Source organism: Anas acuta, chromosome 2 (assembly GCF_963932015.1).
Source record: "Anas acuta chromosome 2, bAnaAcu1.1, whole genome shotgun sequence".
Classification (NCBI taxonomy): domain Eukaryota; kingdom Metazoa; phylum Chordata; class Aves; order Anseriformes; family Anatidae; genus Anas; species Anas acuta.
Window position 1 is genome coordinate 104,690,913 of NC_088980.1, and position 16,795 is coordinate 104,707,707.

At 44.6% G+C, this 16,795-nt stretch overlaps 2 long non-coding RNA genes across 12 annotated transcripts in view; one reads left to right on the forward strand and one right to left on the reverse strand.

The window, feature by feature from the left end:
- The window catches only part of LOC137850926 (uncharacterized), a 24,181-nt gene extending 18,290 nt beyond the window's left edge, over positions 1 to 5,891 (forward strand). For all 10 annotated transcript variants that reach the window (XR_011092897.1, XR_011092902.1, XR_011092899.1 and 7 more), the window contains 2 exons: positions 170 to 225; positions 4,897 to 5,891. This is a non-coding gene — a long non-coding RNA (uncharacterized lncRNA). The remainder of the gene's footprint in view (positions 1 to 169; positions 226 to 4,896) is intronic.
- On the reverse strand, positions 165 to 12,384 carry LOC137850928 (uncharacterized). 2 transcript variants are annotated; one of them, XR_011092907.1, is made up of 4 exons: positions 9,025 to 12,383; positions 4,649 to 4,778; positions 3,573 to 3,789; positions 165 to 292 (listed from the first exon to the last, which is right to left on the reverse strand). It is a non-coding gene; the product is annotated as an uncharacterized lncRNA (long non-coding RNA). The 2 variants fall into 2 exon arrangements; XR_011092908.1 differs by lacking the exon at positions 165 to 292 and adding an exon at positions 2,174 to 2,274 and having other exon boundaries at positions 9,025 to 12,384.
- Positions 12,385 to 16,795: the final 4,411 nt, after the last annotated feature.

A 16,795-nucleotide genomic window follows, 5' to 3' on the forward strand; every position in this document is an offset into this window, starting at 1 on the left:
ACTCTTCCTATTCCCTGCTCACACTCCCTACCCTGGGCAGACCTGTCCTCTCTGGGCTGAGATTTGCTCTCACCCAGCAGCCAGTTTCCCTTCAAGAGCAGAGCAGTTTTGTTTACCACCCCCAGGTGCAAACCTCGTTAACTGATGTTTACTTCTTTTGTGTTTTCAGCTTTCAGTAATGAGCCGGGTTAATGGATAGCGAAGATGGTGGTGGTAGGGAGAACGGTAAGGAAAGTTCAGGAGCTGGTTGTACACCTTCAAGCTTTACAGGCTATGGCTCCCAGCCATTTAGCTACAAAATAAAAAAAAAGAGAAAAAAAAATATGGTTCTTTTTGCATAGGTTTTGCTTTATTGTGTTTTATTATTATTATTATTCAGGGTGGTGGGAAACAAAGCGTAGCCAAGCCCCTGACATTTCACAAGTTATAAATACTGTACAAAATTCTACTTCTGGCACCGGAAAATGCTTTCTCCTGTTGTTCAAAGTGACTCCAGATGCTGATGCACTTAGTATATGGCGCAAGTAACCGGACTGGAATGAAAAAGGCCGGTAATTGAGTTTACATTCATCTGTCGATATTCCTAAGGGACAGACTCTTCCGTCTGCCAAGCCTGCTCTGCTTCTGCGTGCATAACTCCAGTGGACTGGAGATTCCCACAGCGGAGTCTCCCCCCTGAGCAGGGGATCTCTGCTATCGGTGGAGGTGGTGAGCACTCCTATTCTGGTCATCCCCTCATCTCCCACAGCATGGGGAGGTGGGATGAAGTTTTTTTCTGGAAATGAAAGAAAAGGCTGTGGTAGAACCGAGGTTTTCAGCATCGGGTCTTCCCCTGACCCAGGCTCCCTATTAGCTTCTCCCTCAGCTTTTCCATGCTTCTCACTGATACAGTACCTGGGAGATTCCCATCCATGTGTATTTCTCTGCATAATAAATTAGTGAGGTGAAGGACTGTCATCCCTATGTGTGAAATAAACCACGGGGATAAAAGTTATAAAGTTTCTCCCAACTTTAAATGAGCAACCTAGGACAGTTAGGAGCAGACTGTTCCAAAGAACTTGGGTATTTTGTATGTTAAATAGCTATGTATTTGGCTAATTGTTGTCCCTCATTTGAGACAGTTCCATGGAAAGGGATATCTGTGCAACTTGACCATACAAACAGCAGCAACCTCCGTCCCAAACACAAGAACAAATCGATGCCCATAAAAAAACAGACGAGAGAGAAGAAGCTACTATGGCCAATGTCCAGTAAATGTTGGAAAAACATGGAAGAAAGCAGAAGAGATGGTAGAATCTGAGAGACAAATCAGTAAGGGAATATTTGATCCTGGGATCTGGGAAAATTTTTCAGAGGAAAACTGAAACAAGGAGCCTCTTGTGCTGATTTGTGGGTGACAAGAGCTGGTGGGCACAGGGAGAGGAATCACCTCCTGCTGATGGATTTCTTCTGCCTTCAAAGAGTAACCAACTAAGGGAAGAAGTGGATCCACCCCAAATTTCCTTTTTCAGTAGAAGCACATTGGCTGCAATGCCATGCTGAGGCACAACTCCATGATAAAAGCATCTGGTTCCCAATTTGAAAAGCAAGCAGCTGCCAGTGCGCAACAGGTCTGAGGCTATGTGGGTTGGATCCATGGTGCTCGCACCACGAAGCTGCTATGGATGGCTGCAGAGAATCGTGTCTGTCAGATATTAAAACTGGGAGGACTCACAAACACAAGCGAGGGGAGCTGGGACCTGTTGTGCCTGGCAGCTCAGACCTGCATGGGCCCTGCGTAGCTGGGCTTCCCTTTCTGAGCGCTCCTGGTCTAAAACGTCTCACTGAGGAATCTGGCCTGGCCAGTGGCAAGCTGTAATTTCCCTCATAGACCACTGTGAGGATCTGGGGTTTTACCATGGGTGGTGGTGCCTGCAGTGAGTACAAAAGCTTGCAGTTAGGCAGGAACCAGTCCTGATGAAACAGAGCCCAAGCATCTCACCCAGCGTAAGGAGGAGCAGGCCTGCTCCTCCCGGCCTCCCCTGAAAGAGTCCTGTGTGGGCAGGCGGGAGGGGGCCAGGCACCTGAAAAAAGGCAAGTTCAAGCTAGTGGCCAAGGTCCTCAGAGAGATTGACCCAAGCCAGCATCTGTAAGGGAAAGCCAACAGGAGAGCGGACAAATTCATCTCTTTTAAGGCTAGAAGAGCACCACCCATTTGAAATATGTTCACAAACACAAATTTCCCTCCTTTGTCTGTGCCAGGCCTTTAGGACACCTCCTCTTGATGTTTCTGCCCTGTAAAGAAAGGGAAATAAGTTCAGTGCCTCAGTGACTTGGAGCTCGGAGGAGCCCTGCCATGGAAGCACCCGAGCAGCTTCTCCAGCTGCCATTGGGGTTGCGGTGCCCTGGCTGTCATCCCCAGCCCCGGGTGCTGCTGCTGGTCGCCATGCCCCAGTGTGCAGGGCACTGTTTCCAGTTTCGTCTGTGTGTTGCTGGGCTCTGCTGCCGTGGTTGTTCCCTTCCCCCTCCACATCCATCGCTGCTGAGTGCTGAGAAAGGCAGCAGCGGGCAAAATAAAGGGCAGCAAGCAGCCTTGTGGCCTACCTGGTTTTTGTTATTGTTTTGTGTTTTTCTTTTTTACTCCCTCTCCAAGTTCTTCAGCACAAGTGAGCCAAAATGAACCTTGGCACCAGCACCATCTTTCTCCCTGCCTGTTAGAAACAAGATGTTCCCCGGTGTCCATGGAGGTGTTATGGTCTCCAGGCTGAGCTCCTGTTGCTTTTTATTATTATTTGATCTTACACTCATTTCCAAGAACACTGGCATGGAATATCATTAAAAAGATAACAAGATCTTCAGGAAAGAAATAAATCCACGCATCTCAGCCTGGATTACTTTTTTTTTTCTTTTTTTTTTCTTTTTTTTCCTTCTCTGCATAGTTTTATACAGAGAGGAAACTGAAACAATCACAGGCTGTGGGTGAACACCAAGCTACCAAATTTTATTTCAGAAGAATATTGATAGGAAATGAAGATGGTCACAGGAAAAGTACATCACTTTTTTTAGATGCCTATGGGAAATACTGATCACCTACACGCTTCAGTAATCCAGCGTATGTGTGATATTTGTTGGACAACTCCAAGTATTTCCTCTGCACTCTAACCTTCTTCACCCAACAGCAGAAGCTAAATTCATTCATATCATTCCCACACTAACAATTACAACAAAGCAGATGTTTCAGCATATGCTTGGAAGGATTTTTCTCAGTCCATTGGAAAGGAGAAATACCAGTGAGAAAGGAAGGCCGTGTCATTCACCCCCTAGAATACTATTATTTGGCTGCTGTGAGGCGCTTGCTCCCCTCAAAGAGCAGACAGGTGCAGATAGCAATTACTGTAATCAACATTTTCTTAATATCTGGGATAAAATCCTAGTTATCAAAGTGAGATTTATTTTTTTTTTCTGTCCTATATGGAGGGATATTTTTTTCTTGTTATGTATGTACTCTGCCCAGTGCTGGGGTGATGAACAGCAAGCTGCCTAGCAAGCATCAGATTAGAGGAGTCTTCTGCATTTAGGAATATCTTACTCACCAGAAGTATATTTAGTGAACTGTTGATGGATGTCTTTGCTTCAGAAAACAGTAAAAGAAGTTGGTTCTTATGTCCTGAGATTACTGGCCATGAATGGCATCTTGCAAAACTGGCAGTTTTTATGCAGTGATGGGGAAATACAGCTCTGCGTCCAGATGTGTTGTTCTACACAAGATCAGCTTCATTGTGCTGTGTAGGGCTGTCTCCATAATGCAACCTGACATTTTCAAAAGTGGAAAGAGTTATACAAGATTACATGTTTCTCTAGAGACCGAGTTAATTTCAAGCCCCAAAGATAACCGTGGAGCCTTGTGCTGGTTCCACATACTGATGCTATGAAGCTGAACTTCCTATCCGTGCAGCAACCTTACCAATAATAGCAAGCAGAGGGGATTTTCATCTGAAACCAGGATTTCTCTCAGTGCTACTCACCATTACACATTCAACTAAGACAAGCAATCTTTGCAACTGTCATGACTTTCATTCCACAACCAAACTGAGGAGATGTTTGTTAAATATCAAATTCCAGTCCTTTGGACAATTAACGTCTTGGCAAGGCTCCTGCCGCGATATCTGTTGGCCAGTCACTAGTCCATTGAATTATGCATACTTGCGATTTGATCTTGACCAATGCAATTTCCTTTCCTTCTTTAGGAATTCTTCCCCTGCCTTTATGCCCAAGGGATAGATAGAGACGATAGCTGTATACAGAATGCTTCAGCTGGGAGGCTAATACTTAAAAGATGATTCTACTTCTGTTTATAGTGATGCTCTGCTCTACAAAGTCCATTGTAACAATCTGTGAAATTTAACATTAAAAAAAAATAATAGGAAAATATATTTCCATTTACCCAAAAGGGTTCTTTTTGAAATTTATTAAGCCCATCTCTTTGGTTTATATGAGGGACTGTGGATTATCTATGACAGAGGGGCAGAATGACAGGCAGACAGTTGTCATTCAGTAGGATCTGCATCCTTCTACAATAGAAAAAAATACGAGTTTTCCTTTAAAGATAAGTTAGCACAACTGAAGCTTATCAAACAGCAGATTTGAATTATCTGGCTGTGGAAATTACCTGAACTGTATGTGCAGTGTCGAGTGGCAGGATAGCCCACCGATGGGTTTGCCTCTGTCCCAAGTCACAGAGCACTTCAGAGTTGTGCAGGCCGGGGTGATCTTATCAAAAGGAGGCATTAGAGCTGTACCTGCAACAAAAACATTGTTTTAGATTGTGATTCTAACTTGTATGATACCTGCAGAATTATTTTATTTGATACTTAAGCAACTTTGGGGAAGTTTAACATTTTTCCTTTTTTTTTATAGGGCCTTTGGAAGTCAAAGTCATTCATCTCAGTGACGATTCTTCTTCCTGTGTTCTAGGAGTTTCTGCGTGAGACTCCCTGAAACATTCACTGTCGGAAACCATTTTCTCTTGCTGGTTTCTCCAGGAAAGGGTCAAGGCAGGCTGCCAGTAGGACGACTGGACAACATCACTGCTTTAAAGACCTGTGGGTTCTCACTGACACTGCAGCAGTAATGAGTGGTGGAGCATTAGGAGAAACTACACTGCAAAAGCAGGATGAAATTTCCAGAGCAGATTTAATTGGGAAGAGGGTTAGGAAGGTATAGTAAGGCAGAGGGAGCAAAACCTGATTTCTCCTAACCACTCTCCCAGCTCCAGGATCTGGACTAAATGACTCCTACTCATGTCTGACATCATATCTCCACCCCGAAGCTGAAGGAATAAGTGCCTGCAAACACAGTTTATGTTACTAAGTGGCAAGAATCTGCGTTTCTTTTTCTGTGTTGTAGGGTCCTGCCTCCCCCCACACCTCACTTTTTTCTCCTTAATAAACAGTCTAGGACGTCCAGTTCCTTGTGCCCCAGTCATTAAAGCACTGCCATTTAAGCTGCAGAGCCAGACCCTGACACACTGGAAAAGAGCAAATTTGGGATTCTTGGTGTAATCTTTTTTGTCCCTCCCCACGCGCGTATGTTTTCTTACAAACTCCCCCATGACACAGTCGTACTGCAGACTTTCCCACAGGATGCATGCCTCATGCTGTACAACACAGGATAATCACACCCAGTGGCAGAAATAAATTAGCATAGCAATCTTAATCTGGTATTTCCTAATTTTCCTAATTTCCTTATCCTTCAATGCTCAGCTGTGCTAATCTAAACAATAATCTCCAATGTAATTTTTGTATGTTATCGTTTAAATATATGTATACGTGTTGGTGTATCGCTCCATCTATCCGTATCTCTTCATGTATTGGTAAACACAAAAGAAACAGATAAAAGCTGTTTGTTTTTAATTCTTTCGGAACCGTTTGATCTCTCCTCGCTTGTTTTAGCAGCTGCCCGACTGTTTTTCCTTGTATGTAAACTTCAAAGTCAATCAGAGGTCAAAGCTCTGGACGAAGACAGACTAACGAAAACAACGGTGGCGAGCACATGCGATGCGAAGGAGCTGAGGGTCTCGGCGTAGCACATCACCTCCTTCCAGATGAGGGGGGGAATTGTTGATGTCTTGGACGCTACATTTCTTGATCCAGCATTGATGATGACATTTGATGTGGTTGTCAGGGCTTGAATGCTCGTTGGGAAATAGGTCTCGCAGAGAACCGAAGGGTACAGCCGTGCGCTCGCAGGACTTGACATTCTCTGGCTATTCTTGGTTCAAGTGATCTGGAAATAGCTTAATAGATTACCGTAAAAATGCTGGAGAAAAACAGCCTTTTTCTGGGTTCTGTCAGATGCAGAGGGCTTCAGGGGAGGGCATAGGTTTTGATTCCTGATGTGCTATTCTCTATTCTGTTAAAGGGGAAATCAAAAGGAAAGGAAGCCCTGGAGAGGCAGCTTCTGCAGCAGAGCAGCACGGAGCATGTTCTGTAGACGTGTGCAGTCGTGGCACAGGATGTGTCTTGAGTTTGTGCTCTTTTCTTTTCCCTTCGGGAGAACATCTGCCTTTTCCCTGTTCATCTGTCTGCGGGATCAGGCCCCTGCTTGTGCAGAAGCTGAGGAAGGGCCACAGGCAGCATTAGGTTGGATATTAGGAAGAGCTTCTTTACTGGAAGGGTTGTGAGGCATTGGAACGGGCTGCCCAGGGAAGTGGTGGAGTCACCATCCCTGGAGGTCTTTAAAAGACGTTTAGATGTAGAGCTTAGGGATATGGTTTAGTGGGGACTGTCAGTGTTAGGTCAGAGGTTGGACTCGGTGATCTTGGAGGTCTCTTCCAACCTAGATGATCCTGTGATTCTGGAGGCAGGGGCAGCTCCCCAGTGGCTGCGGAGCAGAGGCAGGAGGCGATTCTCCCCCTGATCGCACCAGGTGGGTCCTCAGGCGTAGTGCAGAGATCATGGGAATTGGTGTACGTGCCCCCCGGGTAACCTGCCCGTGGTTAACAACAGCATGGAAGTGGGGCCAGTCCCACCCGGGCTGTGGGGTGCAGCTTAAATGTGGAGGTCCCTTGGCTGCGTAAACCATGAGCAGTATGATGGAGGCTCTGAAAACGCCAAAGCCAACCTGGTGATGCTCCTTCTGCAGGCTGCTGGTGGCAAGACATCAGTTACAATATTATTTCAGTTATTTCCCTCAAATACATGTATATTAGTGTGCATTTGTTGCTTCTTCCACACCTGAAGCAAATTAAAAATTGAAATAAAATAATACCCAGGTTACTCTTAAGCTAGAAGCCAAACTGTGAACACCGGGGCCGTGGGCTGTGCCCGGAGACCCTGCTCTAGAAGGCACGAGAAAAAAACTTTTCCTTTTCTCAGGGAAGCAGAGGAGTTTCCCACAGAAGCTGTGCCCGTGCTGCTCTGGGGCTCACAGAGGGGTAAATGAACGAGAGCAATGGGGGGAAATGCTACAGGCCCATCAGGCAGGTGCTGTGGGACAAGAGCACCTTTTTCTAGCTATGGGTCTCCTGACGAGGGCTAAGAAGAGTGTCTGTCTTAGGAAATACTTGAAACTGTCCCTGATTCAAGGCATATATCTAACGTGTGGCTTATTGTCCCTCGTTAACATGGCCAGAAGCAATATTGTTCTCTGCATCTTCTCATTCAACAACCTTTTTCTGCTCAGTTCCAGGCCATTTAGCACCATCCTTTCCATTAATGATCTTCACATCAGTTTGCATTTTAGCTGAAAGTATTAATTTTCAGACCAGTTCCAGTGAGTTTTGCAAGAATTAAAATTTTACTCACTTTTTTGTGGCTATTCATCACAAATACCGTTCTGTTTGCCCCTAACTTCCATGTCCCTAAGCATTAATACAAAAGTGAAGAAAAAAAATACGGCAAGGAGTCAGTGAGAAAAAAGAAAGAAAAAGTGTGAAGTACCTCTGTGAAGAGCCCTGTGGCTGCAAAGAGAAGCTAAAAAGATGCAGGGAAAGCAGCTGGGAAACAAAGGAGGAGGAGAGAAGCTGGCCGGGGGCTGCCCTGCTAGGAGGAAGGGGAAATGGGAGCAGAAATGGGAGCAGGGAGATTAGGTACGGTCTTCAGGCAGAGGATGGAGAGCTCACAGGGGTGGGGTAAGGGGCAGGAAGGAAGCAAATAAAGAGTGCAGGGGGATGAAGTTTATGCAGTGAGAAAAAGAGAGTGCCTTAGCAGCAGCATTTCACGTTGTGTGCTGGTGGACTGCACCGTGTGTAGTCAGCTTGAAGTAGCCGTCGTGATTCTTCAGGAGATGACCTAGAGAAGAGTGTCGTGGCTTTATTTGAATCCTTTCCTAAGCCGGGGTCTCTCCACATGAAGGCTGAGCATTGTGCTGCACTGAGTGACAGCTGGAGTGTGTTGCGTTTTGTGCATTGTCATTGATTCTATATGCCTTTTGTGCTGTGCCTGCTGAAAACAAAGGTCAAGTACCAGCAGATTCTGTTTTCTGGGAGAGATTTAATTAAAGCCTGAGGATAAAGGCAGAGTGCTAGAAGCAGCTACTGAGTGTGAAAGATGTTTAAATTTATCTATTATTTTTCAATATCAGTTTGTCAGCAGCTGCTTTGTAATTATTTTTTTATTTTCTTTTGACGCAATGACAGGAGAACAAACATTAAAAAAAATCCAGACGAGTCTTATAGATGTTATCTTCTGTAAGTAAAGCGATCGTTCAATACAGGCTTGGAAAGAGGTGCTAGGAAGCAGAGTGAGGAAGCACACAAGGCAGGAGGCAACAATTTCTGTTCATAGTTCTGGTGCTAGGAATTTAGTGAGTGTAAATTGTAGGGCTCCAAATGGACTGGGTTGCATAAGGTTTTCATATCCCTTAGTGACAGTAACAGCAAAGTTACTGTATTAGTCTGCAGGGCTTTTGAAGGCTTTGATTTAGTCATACCAATCATTTTGTTGTTGTTGTTGTTGTTGTTTGTTTAAATAATGGTAAGTAAAATAAACCAAAACAAAATCTTAAGAAAAGCCAGGTTATTGGAACTGGCTGCGGTTAATTTACCGGCAGATACCAAACATGAGATCCCACACAGCTCCTCCACTTCAGCACGCACTGATCCTTCAGCTTAGCAGGTGATAAGGCAGGAATTCGTGCTCAGCTGGCGATAAGGCAGCGCGTAGCTGCCGCTGGAGCACACAGAAGCGTCATGCAGATCTGGCAGCGCTCGTGTAGCAAGTCGGCAAGACAGACAGGATGAAGTCATACGTCTACGGGAGCAAGAAACCATCCAGTTTACCCACAGTTTTGAAATTATGTATGAGTAATGTATGAGCTACTTCTCCCGGGGTAGGATGTTGTGTGCGGGACAAGTCTTGCACACTGTGGGTCTCAAACCTGCCAGCTCAGAATACGCCACAAACAAAGTCCAGGGAGCTGGGGGTACAGGGCAGACCACGCTCCAGCACCACACATCCCTGGGGGGAATTACTTGCAGGTGCGAGTGGGGACTTATTTCACAGGGGCAGCCCCTGCGGTGCTGTGGGATCACGGTGAAACCATTAAATGTCATGTGGAAGCTGGCCAGCAGAGCCCCTAGCCCCTGGCTGCTCCACTGAGATGCTCCTTTTAGCGAGCAAGCTGCTGCGTTGTGCCAGGCGGCAGGCCCCCGGGCTTCCTGCGCAGCTCCACACCGCTGTGCAGACATCCATGCCTGCAGACATGAGTCATTTTGGGGAGTCTGCGGGGTTTTGCAACAGCCTGCTCAGGACATGACCAAGTCAGAAGCAGAGAGTGTGCTTGGAAGAGCCAGGCAGCCCCACCGTACTCATGAAGATGCTACAAAGATGGCCCCGTAAAACGATCTGACAGCTGCTGGGGATGGGTGGGAGCACCAAGCTCCACCCGGCCAGGAGCAGATCATCTCCCCCCTGTGCACGAGGCTGGCGTTTCTTCCCTCCTTTCCCTTTCCTTCCTGACAGCTTTCTCCCACTGCTCTTCCAGCCTCAGCGATGCTGAACGAGATGCCAAACACGGGGAGTATTCGCAGTGCCAAAACGCAGGACGCAGGCGCTTTCAGCAGAGGATGCTCTCGATGAGGGTTTGCAAATCTGATTTAGAGATCTTCACAGTCACTGCTGGCTGCAGTGTTTCAGTGCCTTGCAGGAATGACTCAAGAAGGAAATAGTAGCAGCTAACCAAAAATAATCATGTGGTCATCAAATAGGAAAAATATTGGCCACAAGACATTCTCGGCGTATTTCCCCACAGTGCAGATAACATCAGTGACCACTGACTGCTACAACTGCACGAATTTTCAGAATTGGTTGGATTTACATTTCCAATCGCTACATTCAAACTACTGAAAGGACAAGGAACCAGACTGTTGCGAAGCCAGGGGTTGGTTTAATGAAAAAGCCTTGGGTTTAAGTCCTGGCCCATCGTTTTACCCTCCTGTGAGGGTAGCGGCATTACCCTATCTGTGCCCTACACGGCTGGCAGATGTGGTTGTGCAGTCCAGCGGCTAAAGCACAGCTGCACAAAGCTGCAGCAAGACGGGCTTTGGGGCCAGAACAAGCAATGAGATGTTTCCCGGAGGCTGGTTTCCCTGCTGTCGGTACCTCAGGTAGCTAGCTCGAAGCTGGCCTGGGTAAGCCTGTGAGGGCAGAGCTGTAATTCCCTTTCCAGCACACGTATTTGCAGGTTCAGGGATTACTGTGGCTGTTTTATGGCACGGATAGCATAACCAGCATGAAGTCGTGGCATGGTCACAGCAACGGAGTGCTGGGAACTCCTTAAAGTTAGATAAATTCAAGATATTTTCACAAAAGCAAGCCCAGACTCCACGATGGTTTGGGTATAGTACGTGTAGTTTTAGCAATTTGTGGAAAAGCACTTATTTTAGCGCTGAATTACTCTACAGTTTCATAGAAATTGGTCATATGGAGAGGAATATGTGATTACGGAAGTGTCATAACATAGCTCTTTACAAACACTGCTTTTGCATATGCATTTTCATGGGTACGTGTTTGTTTCACAAGAGTCCTGAAGGAAAGCTCTGCTTGCCACACCGCCCTTTGTTTCTGTGGTGAAGGTGCCACAACTTTGTCTAGAAGCAACTTGGCAAGCATTTGTATGGCCACAGGCCATGAATGAGTCAATCAGCTTGTACTTTTTTTTTAATCCAGTGCTTTACAGGGCAGCCTAATCTATTCTTATGTCAGACTCCGAAATGTTATTCTGTGTCATTAGGCATCTGCTCTGAAGGAAAGGATAAACATGACTTTTCAGGAGATTACAGCACAAGATTTGGACACAGGATTTTAAATAGCCCTCTGCCCTTTCAAAAAATTTCTTACTGACATAGGTCCTCCAGAAAGGTGAAGAGATTCCAGCCAAAATGTAGGGCACACAAAACTAAGTTCATACAAGTATTTTAGACTGATTCCAAACACTTTTTTTTTCCCCCCTTTTCCTTGCTTTCTCCTTATTACCAAGCTCAGAATAATGCCTGTTATCTGCACGCTCACCCACCCCATGCATTAAATGTGCAGGGAAATCCAAAATTTGCCATAGGGTTGGGTAGTTTGCTGTGGATTTGGTGTTACTGGCAGGCTGTGCTGGGCAGGTGGGGCCAACCTCCCTTGGGGGGCTGAAATCCTGCTCCGTGCCCAAGGGAGAGGTGGCTGCACCACCAGCCTGGCTGGAAGCTCTCCTAACATGCGCCAGGTGCCCCACGCGCTCAGGGACAGTTTGGGATGATTTTGCCATTCTCCAGGCCTGGGCTAACTTGGGCCCTGTGGAAAAAGTAGGTTGAGCTGGCTCTTTTTTTTCCCTCTGCCTGAGAAATTTGAAGTTAAGGACGTGTTTGGGTCTACTCCACTTTTGAAATGAACCTCAGGAAGAGGCCAGGTCCTAGCCCTTGGTTGTCATTTTGTCAGGCTGGTTTTGCTCTCATCAGATTAGGAATCGTTGAGCCCATTTCTTCCTTTTGAACCAGTTTGAGGCAGTACCGCTGACTTGAAGCAATCAGAGTAATAACGAGGTAAAGCTGATATTAAATTACCCCCTTCCAAGCAGTAAGAGCTGAGTTACCCAACAGACATGTAGGGTGTTTTGCAACAAGAGGTAGGAAGTTTGGTGTCTTTTATCTCTGAGGAGGGGAGGGAGAGAAGAAAAAGCAAGGTTAACCCTTTGATTCTAGACCCAAGAAACCTCACCCATACTTTCAAACATGCAGTTTTCCGTGTATGCTCATACCTATAAGACTTCCATTTACACCTCTTGGATTGTTATGGTCAAATGAAAGACGAATTATAATAAAAATCAAATGAAAATCTTCTCTGTCCTTTAAGACTAGATTCCCTTGAAGCATACAGATGTGCTGTAAGTGTATAGAGCTCCAGAAACACAACTACAGTGGTCATGCTGGTGTAAAATAACAATTAGGTGACTGTCCGTAGTGGCATGAGATTAGCAGAAGAACTCAAGAATGTCCTGAGCATGAACAAAATCAGTAATTCAGTTGCTGTAATTTAACTATTTAAGGCCCCCAGAAATTGCTAAATTGACTCATTTATAATTCCTGCAGTTGACAGGAATTCAAACTATTTGTTGGTGACAAAATGTTTTAAAATGATCTTTTTTTAAGTATCTCACAGGCAGTCCGTTGAAACGTGGATTTTTAAAAACTGCACACATGGTGCCATTTGCATGTCTGAAGTTTTAGGTTCATAAGTAAGACGTAAACTATATACAATCACATGAAACTTCATGATATTAAAAGGTTGTCTATAACTTGTCTTGAAAAACTTTTGATGGTGATGAGTGTCAAGAAATGCGACTTCCATCATTCTGTCTACAGAAGGGTCATATAAAGCCAGCACCTTTTATTCCAGCAAAGTTACAGAATGTGCAATGTAAAAGTTAATTATCTGCTGAAGCCTGAAACTGTTAAATATTTCCCAGGCCCAAGATAAAAACACATTTTTTTTTAATGGATTTGACACGGTCTTCAGCAAAAGAGCAAAGCATTTACAGGCAGTGTAGATATTTAGGACAATATACATAAAACTAAAGCCAGGAGAATCAAAGCTAATTTACTTTTAAACTCAGCCTGGTTTACTTTTCAACTATTGCCTTCAGAAGAACAATTTCAGTTAAGGACTGCAGAACAAATCCAGCCACAGGAAATGTGATATGTGTATGTGGGTGAAGTAGGAATAAGGTGGGGTGGGAGAAAATTGTTCTGGGACAGAGCTTAGGAGTAAGAATTGAGGAAATAGGAAGAACAATTCTTAATCTTGTAGATGATTCATAGCTAACAAATTAATAGCAGAAAGTCAGACTCATGATAGCTTAATCTACAAAGAGGTCTATAATGACTGTAATCACTCTACGTATAATGTAAATAAAAAGATACAAATAATTCCCTGTTGTTTTAAACCCTGATAGATGATACCATGAGGAGATTATTTTTTAGCTCCTGCTTTAATATAATCCTAATTTTCTGAAACCATTTTTTCAGGCTAAAGCTTTCCATGTGTGTTTTTTGTTTTTGTTTGTTTGTTTGGACTGAGAGTTGAGTTTGTTTGGGTTTTTGAAGATTTCAGGCACAAAGTACTTGTGCCATTTTAAAGCTCCAGGACAGTGAAAATAAAAAAGCTTTTTTCCCAGGGCAGAAGAAGAATTTCTGGCATCTTAACGTTTTCTGTACCCACCAAGTGGCTTCAGTGGGAAAACAGTATTTGCCACGGAAATAGTCCTTATTGAGGTATGAAGCTTTCGGCATTCCAGTGGAATTTTGTTTTGATTTGATTTAAAATCGCTTTGTGAGCTTTTGCCATACATTGGTCACAGTATTTTTTCTGTGCTTTTAAAGCATAAAAGCACAGGGAGCCTACGCTGCATACGCATTCGCGGTTGATATTGGCCTGAGCCATCTGGTGACCAGATATTTACCCTGTGGATTGCTATCTCTCTCCGGGCTCACAGCTCCCCTCCTTCCCAGATGCAGCACAAGTTGCTTTGGGAGGGTCTACGTGGAGCTGTTTATACAACCATGCCCTTGTCTTCTGGCAGCAGACGCATCTGTGTTTGCACTGGAGCAGACGATCCCATCCAGTTCACTTCCCGGTTTGCAACGCTTTGTTTTCAGTGGCCCACACCGGGACACTGCAAAATTTCCAAAAGGTGATTTTTTTTTCTAGCTCGTTCAAGAGAAGCCAAGAAAGATCCAGGTGCCCTGTTTCTTATTCATCACTCACCGCATGCAGGCTGCAGGAGCAGGTTCTCCCTGGTTTCTCCCCAGGTTTCCAGTGCTAAGCTCAAAGCAGAAGTGCCGCTGTGCCTGGAGGTGCACGGTGCTGGAAGAGGAAAGAGCAGGAAACTTTGTCCAGGAGCTGGGACACATCAGAATATGCCAGGTCATGTGCCTGGAGCCCTCCATCTTTATTAACATTAATGACACACATTGTCTATATAGGTATATACTGCAAAGTTTCAGCATCTACAGAGGTTTGAAAGATAGTACTTTGGTTGAGTATATCCAAGCCAAATTCTCTTTTGATTGATTATATCCAAATTTGTCTTCTCTTGCTAGCAATTTTTATTGTCCAGGAAATTTCTATTCTATTCTATTTCTATTCTGTTCTACTTCCTACATTTTTCCTCATCCTGGAAGAACCAAAATGCCTTTTCCTCCTGTACTAAGTGTTAAGTACGACTAATATCTGTCACTTCTCAGTTTTCTCACTCCCATTGGTGCCACTTTTTAATGTGCTCACTACCTCAAGCATCTCGCACTTCTAACCTACAGTCTGTAATTCCTTCAGTTTTTCCAGCATGCAGCCTGCAAGGGAAGACTTGCGGCCAGCAGCGTGACTGGAGCTTTCGGTTAGCCTCCAGCTACTATTGCTACCAGCATTCGCCACCTAGCGCAGCCTTTTTTCAGATTTTGCAGGTACACAGAGCTCAGTGTTGGTGTGACTTTGTCATTACCTAAGGGCAGTTCAGATACACTGAGTGCCACCAGTCCTTGCTTGAAATACTGAGAGTGCCTGTCAAAGGCCTTTCTGGTGCACAGTTTGTCAAAACAATTTGCTTAAGGACTGTGTGTGCTGTCCACAGCCTTCAACTCAGCTTCAAGAGATACTGGCCCACACCATTAAGTGCCTTGAAGACTAGAGCTGAGGCAAACCTGAGTCAATATTGTATGGCAAACAAGGAAAAAGGGTGGTGGACCAAAGGCAGGCTTCATGTAGTGTGATTTAACTGCTGCAGGTTTCGTGCTGACTAAATAGGAAGTTGAATGTGAAGGTAGATCCCACGTTACCAACTTGGCCTAATATGGTGAACAGGATGTGGACTTATTTCTGCCTTGTGTAACTCTTCTGAAGTCAGTACTTACATCAGAAGTTAGCGAATCCTCGCCTTCTCTCGCTTTCTGTGGGTGTACTCTTTTTAAAGACACACAGTCGGCAACCTAAGAAATCGAAATCAAGATGGCCTTTAACCTTACTACGGGGTCTCTCTCTTAGTCGTCCCTAGCTCTTTTCGTGACAGTGTGGGGAGTCACGGTGCCTGCTCAGAGAGGGCCCCGCTAATATTTGCCACGTACTCCACTGCTGTTTTGCTCTTGCTTTTTGCTAATGTCCTGAAAGTGACCTTGAAACCTGCTATGATTTGAAGTCCTATTACTGCAGAGTACAAGAATGTTATTTACGTGATAAATGCTATTACATGTATTTTTTATTGTATAATGTGGTAATTGTTTTACTGACTTTTGTATTTAATAGGAAATTGTGATCTCTGTCAAGCAATCAGCTCTTAAGTCAGTGTCAATTTGACATAATTTTCAATATTTGTCATATTTGACACGTTTGTCAAATTTTGCACATATTTGTATCACACTAATAACAGAGGCATTTAAATATCTTACAAAATAGGCAGATAACATGCATGTGAGGACTACGATTCCTGTTTTATTGAGGAAATCAGTTTGTCTGTGTACAAAGCATGGACACAAGCCAACGCAGAGACACCTTCCCGTATCAGAGGCTGCATGCTTTTGAAGAGAGAAAAAAAGATCTTTCAGGCTTGCAAGCTTAATCAGCTCAGCGTTATCAGGTGAAACATGTGTCGAGTAATTGCCATTTCACTCAACAAAAGCTAGCTAAATTCCAAAATCTGGGACGCAACAAACACAGGAAGCAGAAATTATCCATTTTTAGTTTATTTGTTATCCGGAAGCAAAAACAAAGCAAGACGTTGTGTTCAATGCATTATGACTGCTTATCTAGGATGGAACTTCAGATGGTTCCTAAGTGTCCAAAGCTAGAAATACGCATGTTCCTTATCATAAAGATACAAACAGTCTGACTGCAGCTCATGAAAATATGTTTCAAGAGCAAACGTGAATGAGTGTTCACCGGATTAGTAACTGTCCTGGTTTCAGTTAGCACAGAATTAATTTTCTTCCTAGTAGCTGGTGGAATGCTGTGTTTTGGCTTAGGATGAGAAGAGTGCTGATAACACCCCGATGCTTTAATTGTTGCAGAGCAGTGCTTACACCAAGCCAAGGACATCTCAGCCTTTTGCTCTGTCCTGCCAACGGGCAGGCTGGGGGTGCAGTAAGAGCTGGGAGGGGACAGACCCAGGACAGGTGACCCAAACTAGCCAAAGGGGTATTCCATACCATCTGACGTCATGCTAAACAATATATAGGGGTGGCTAGCTGGGGGGAAGGGGCCGGACTGCTCGGGGTTAGGCTGGGCATCGGTCAGCGAGTGGTGAGCAATTGCATTGTGCATCACTTGTTTGTACATACTATTATTAC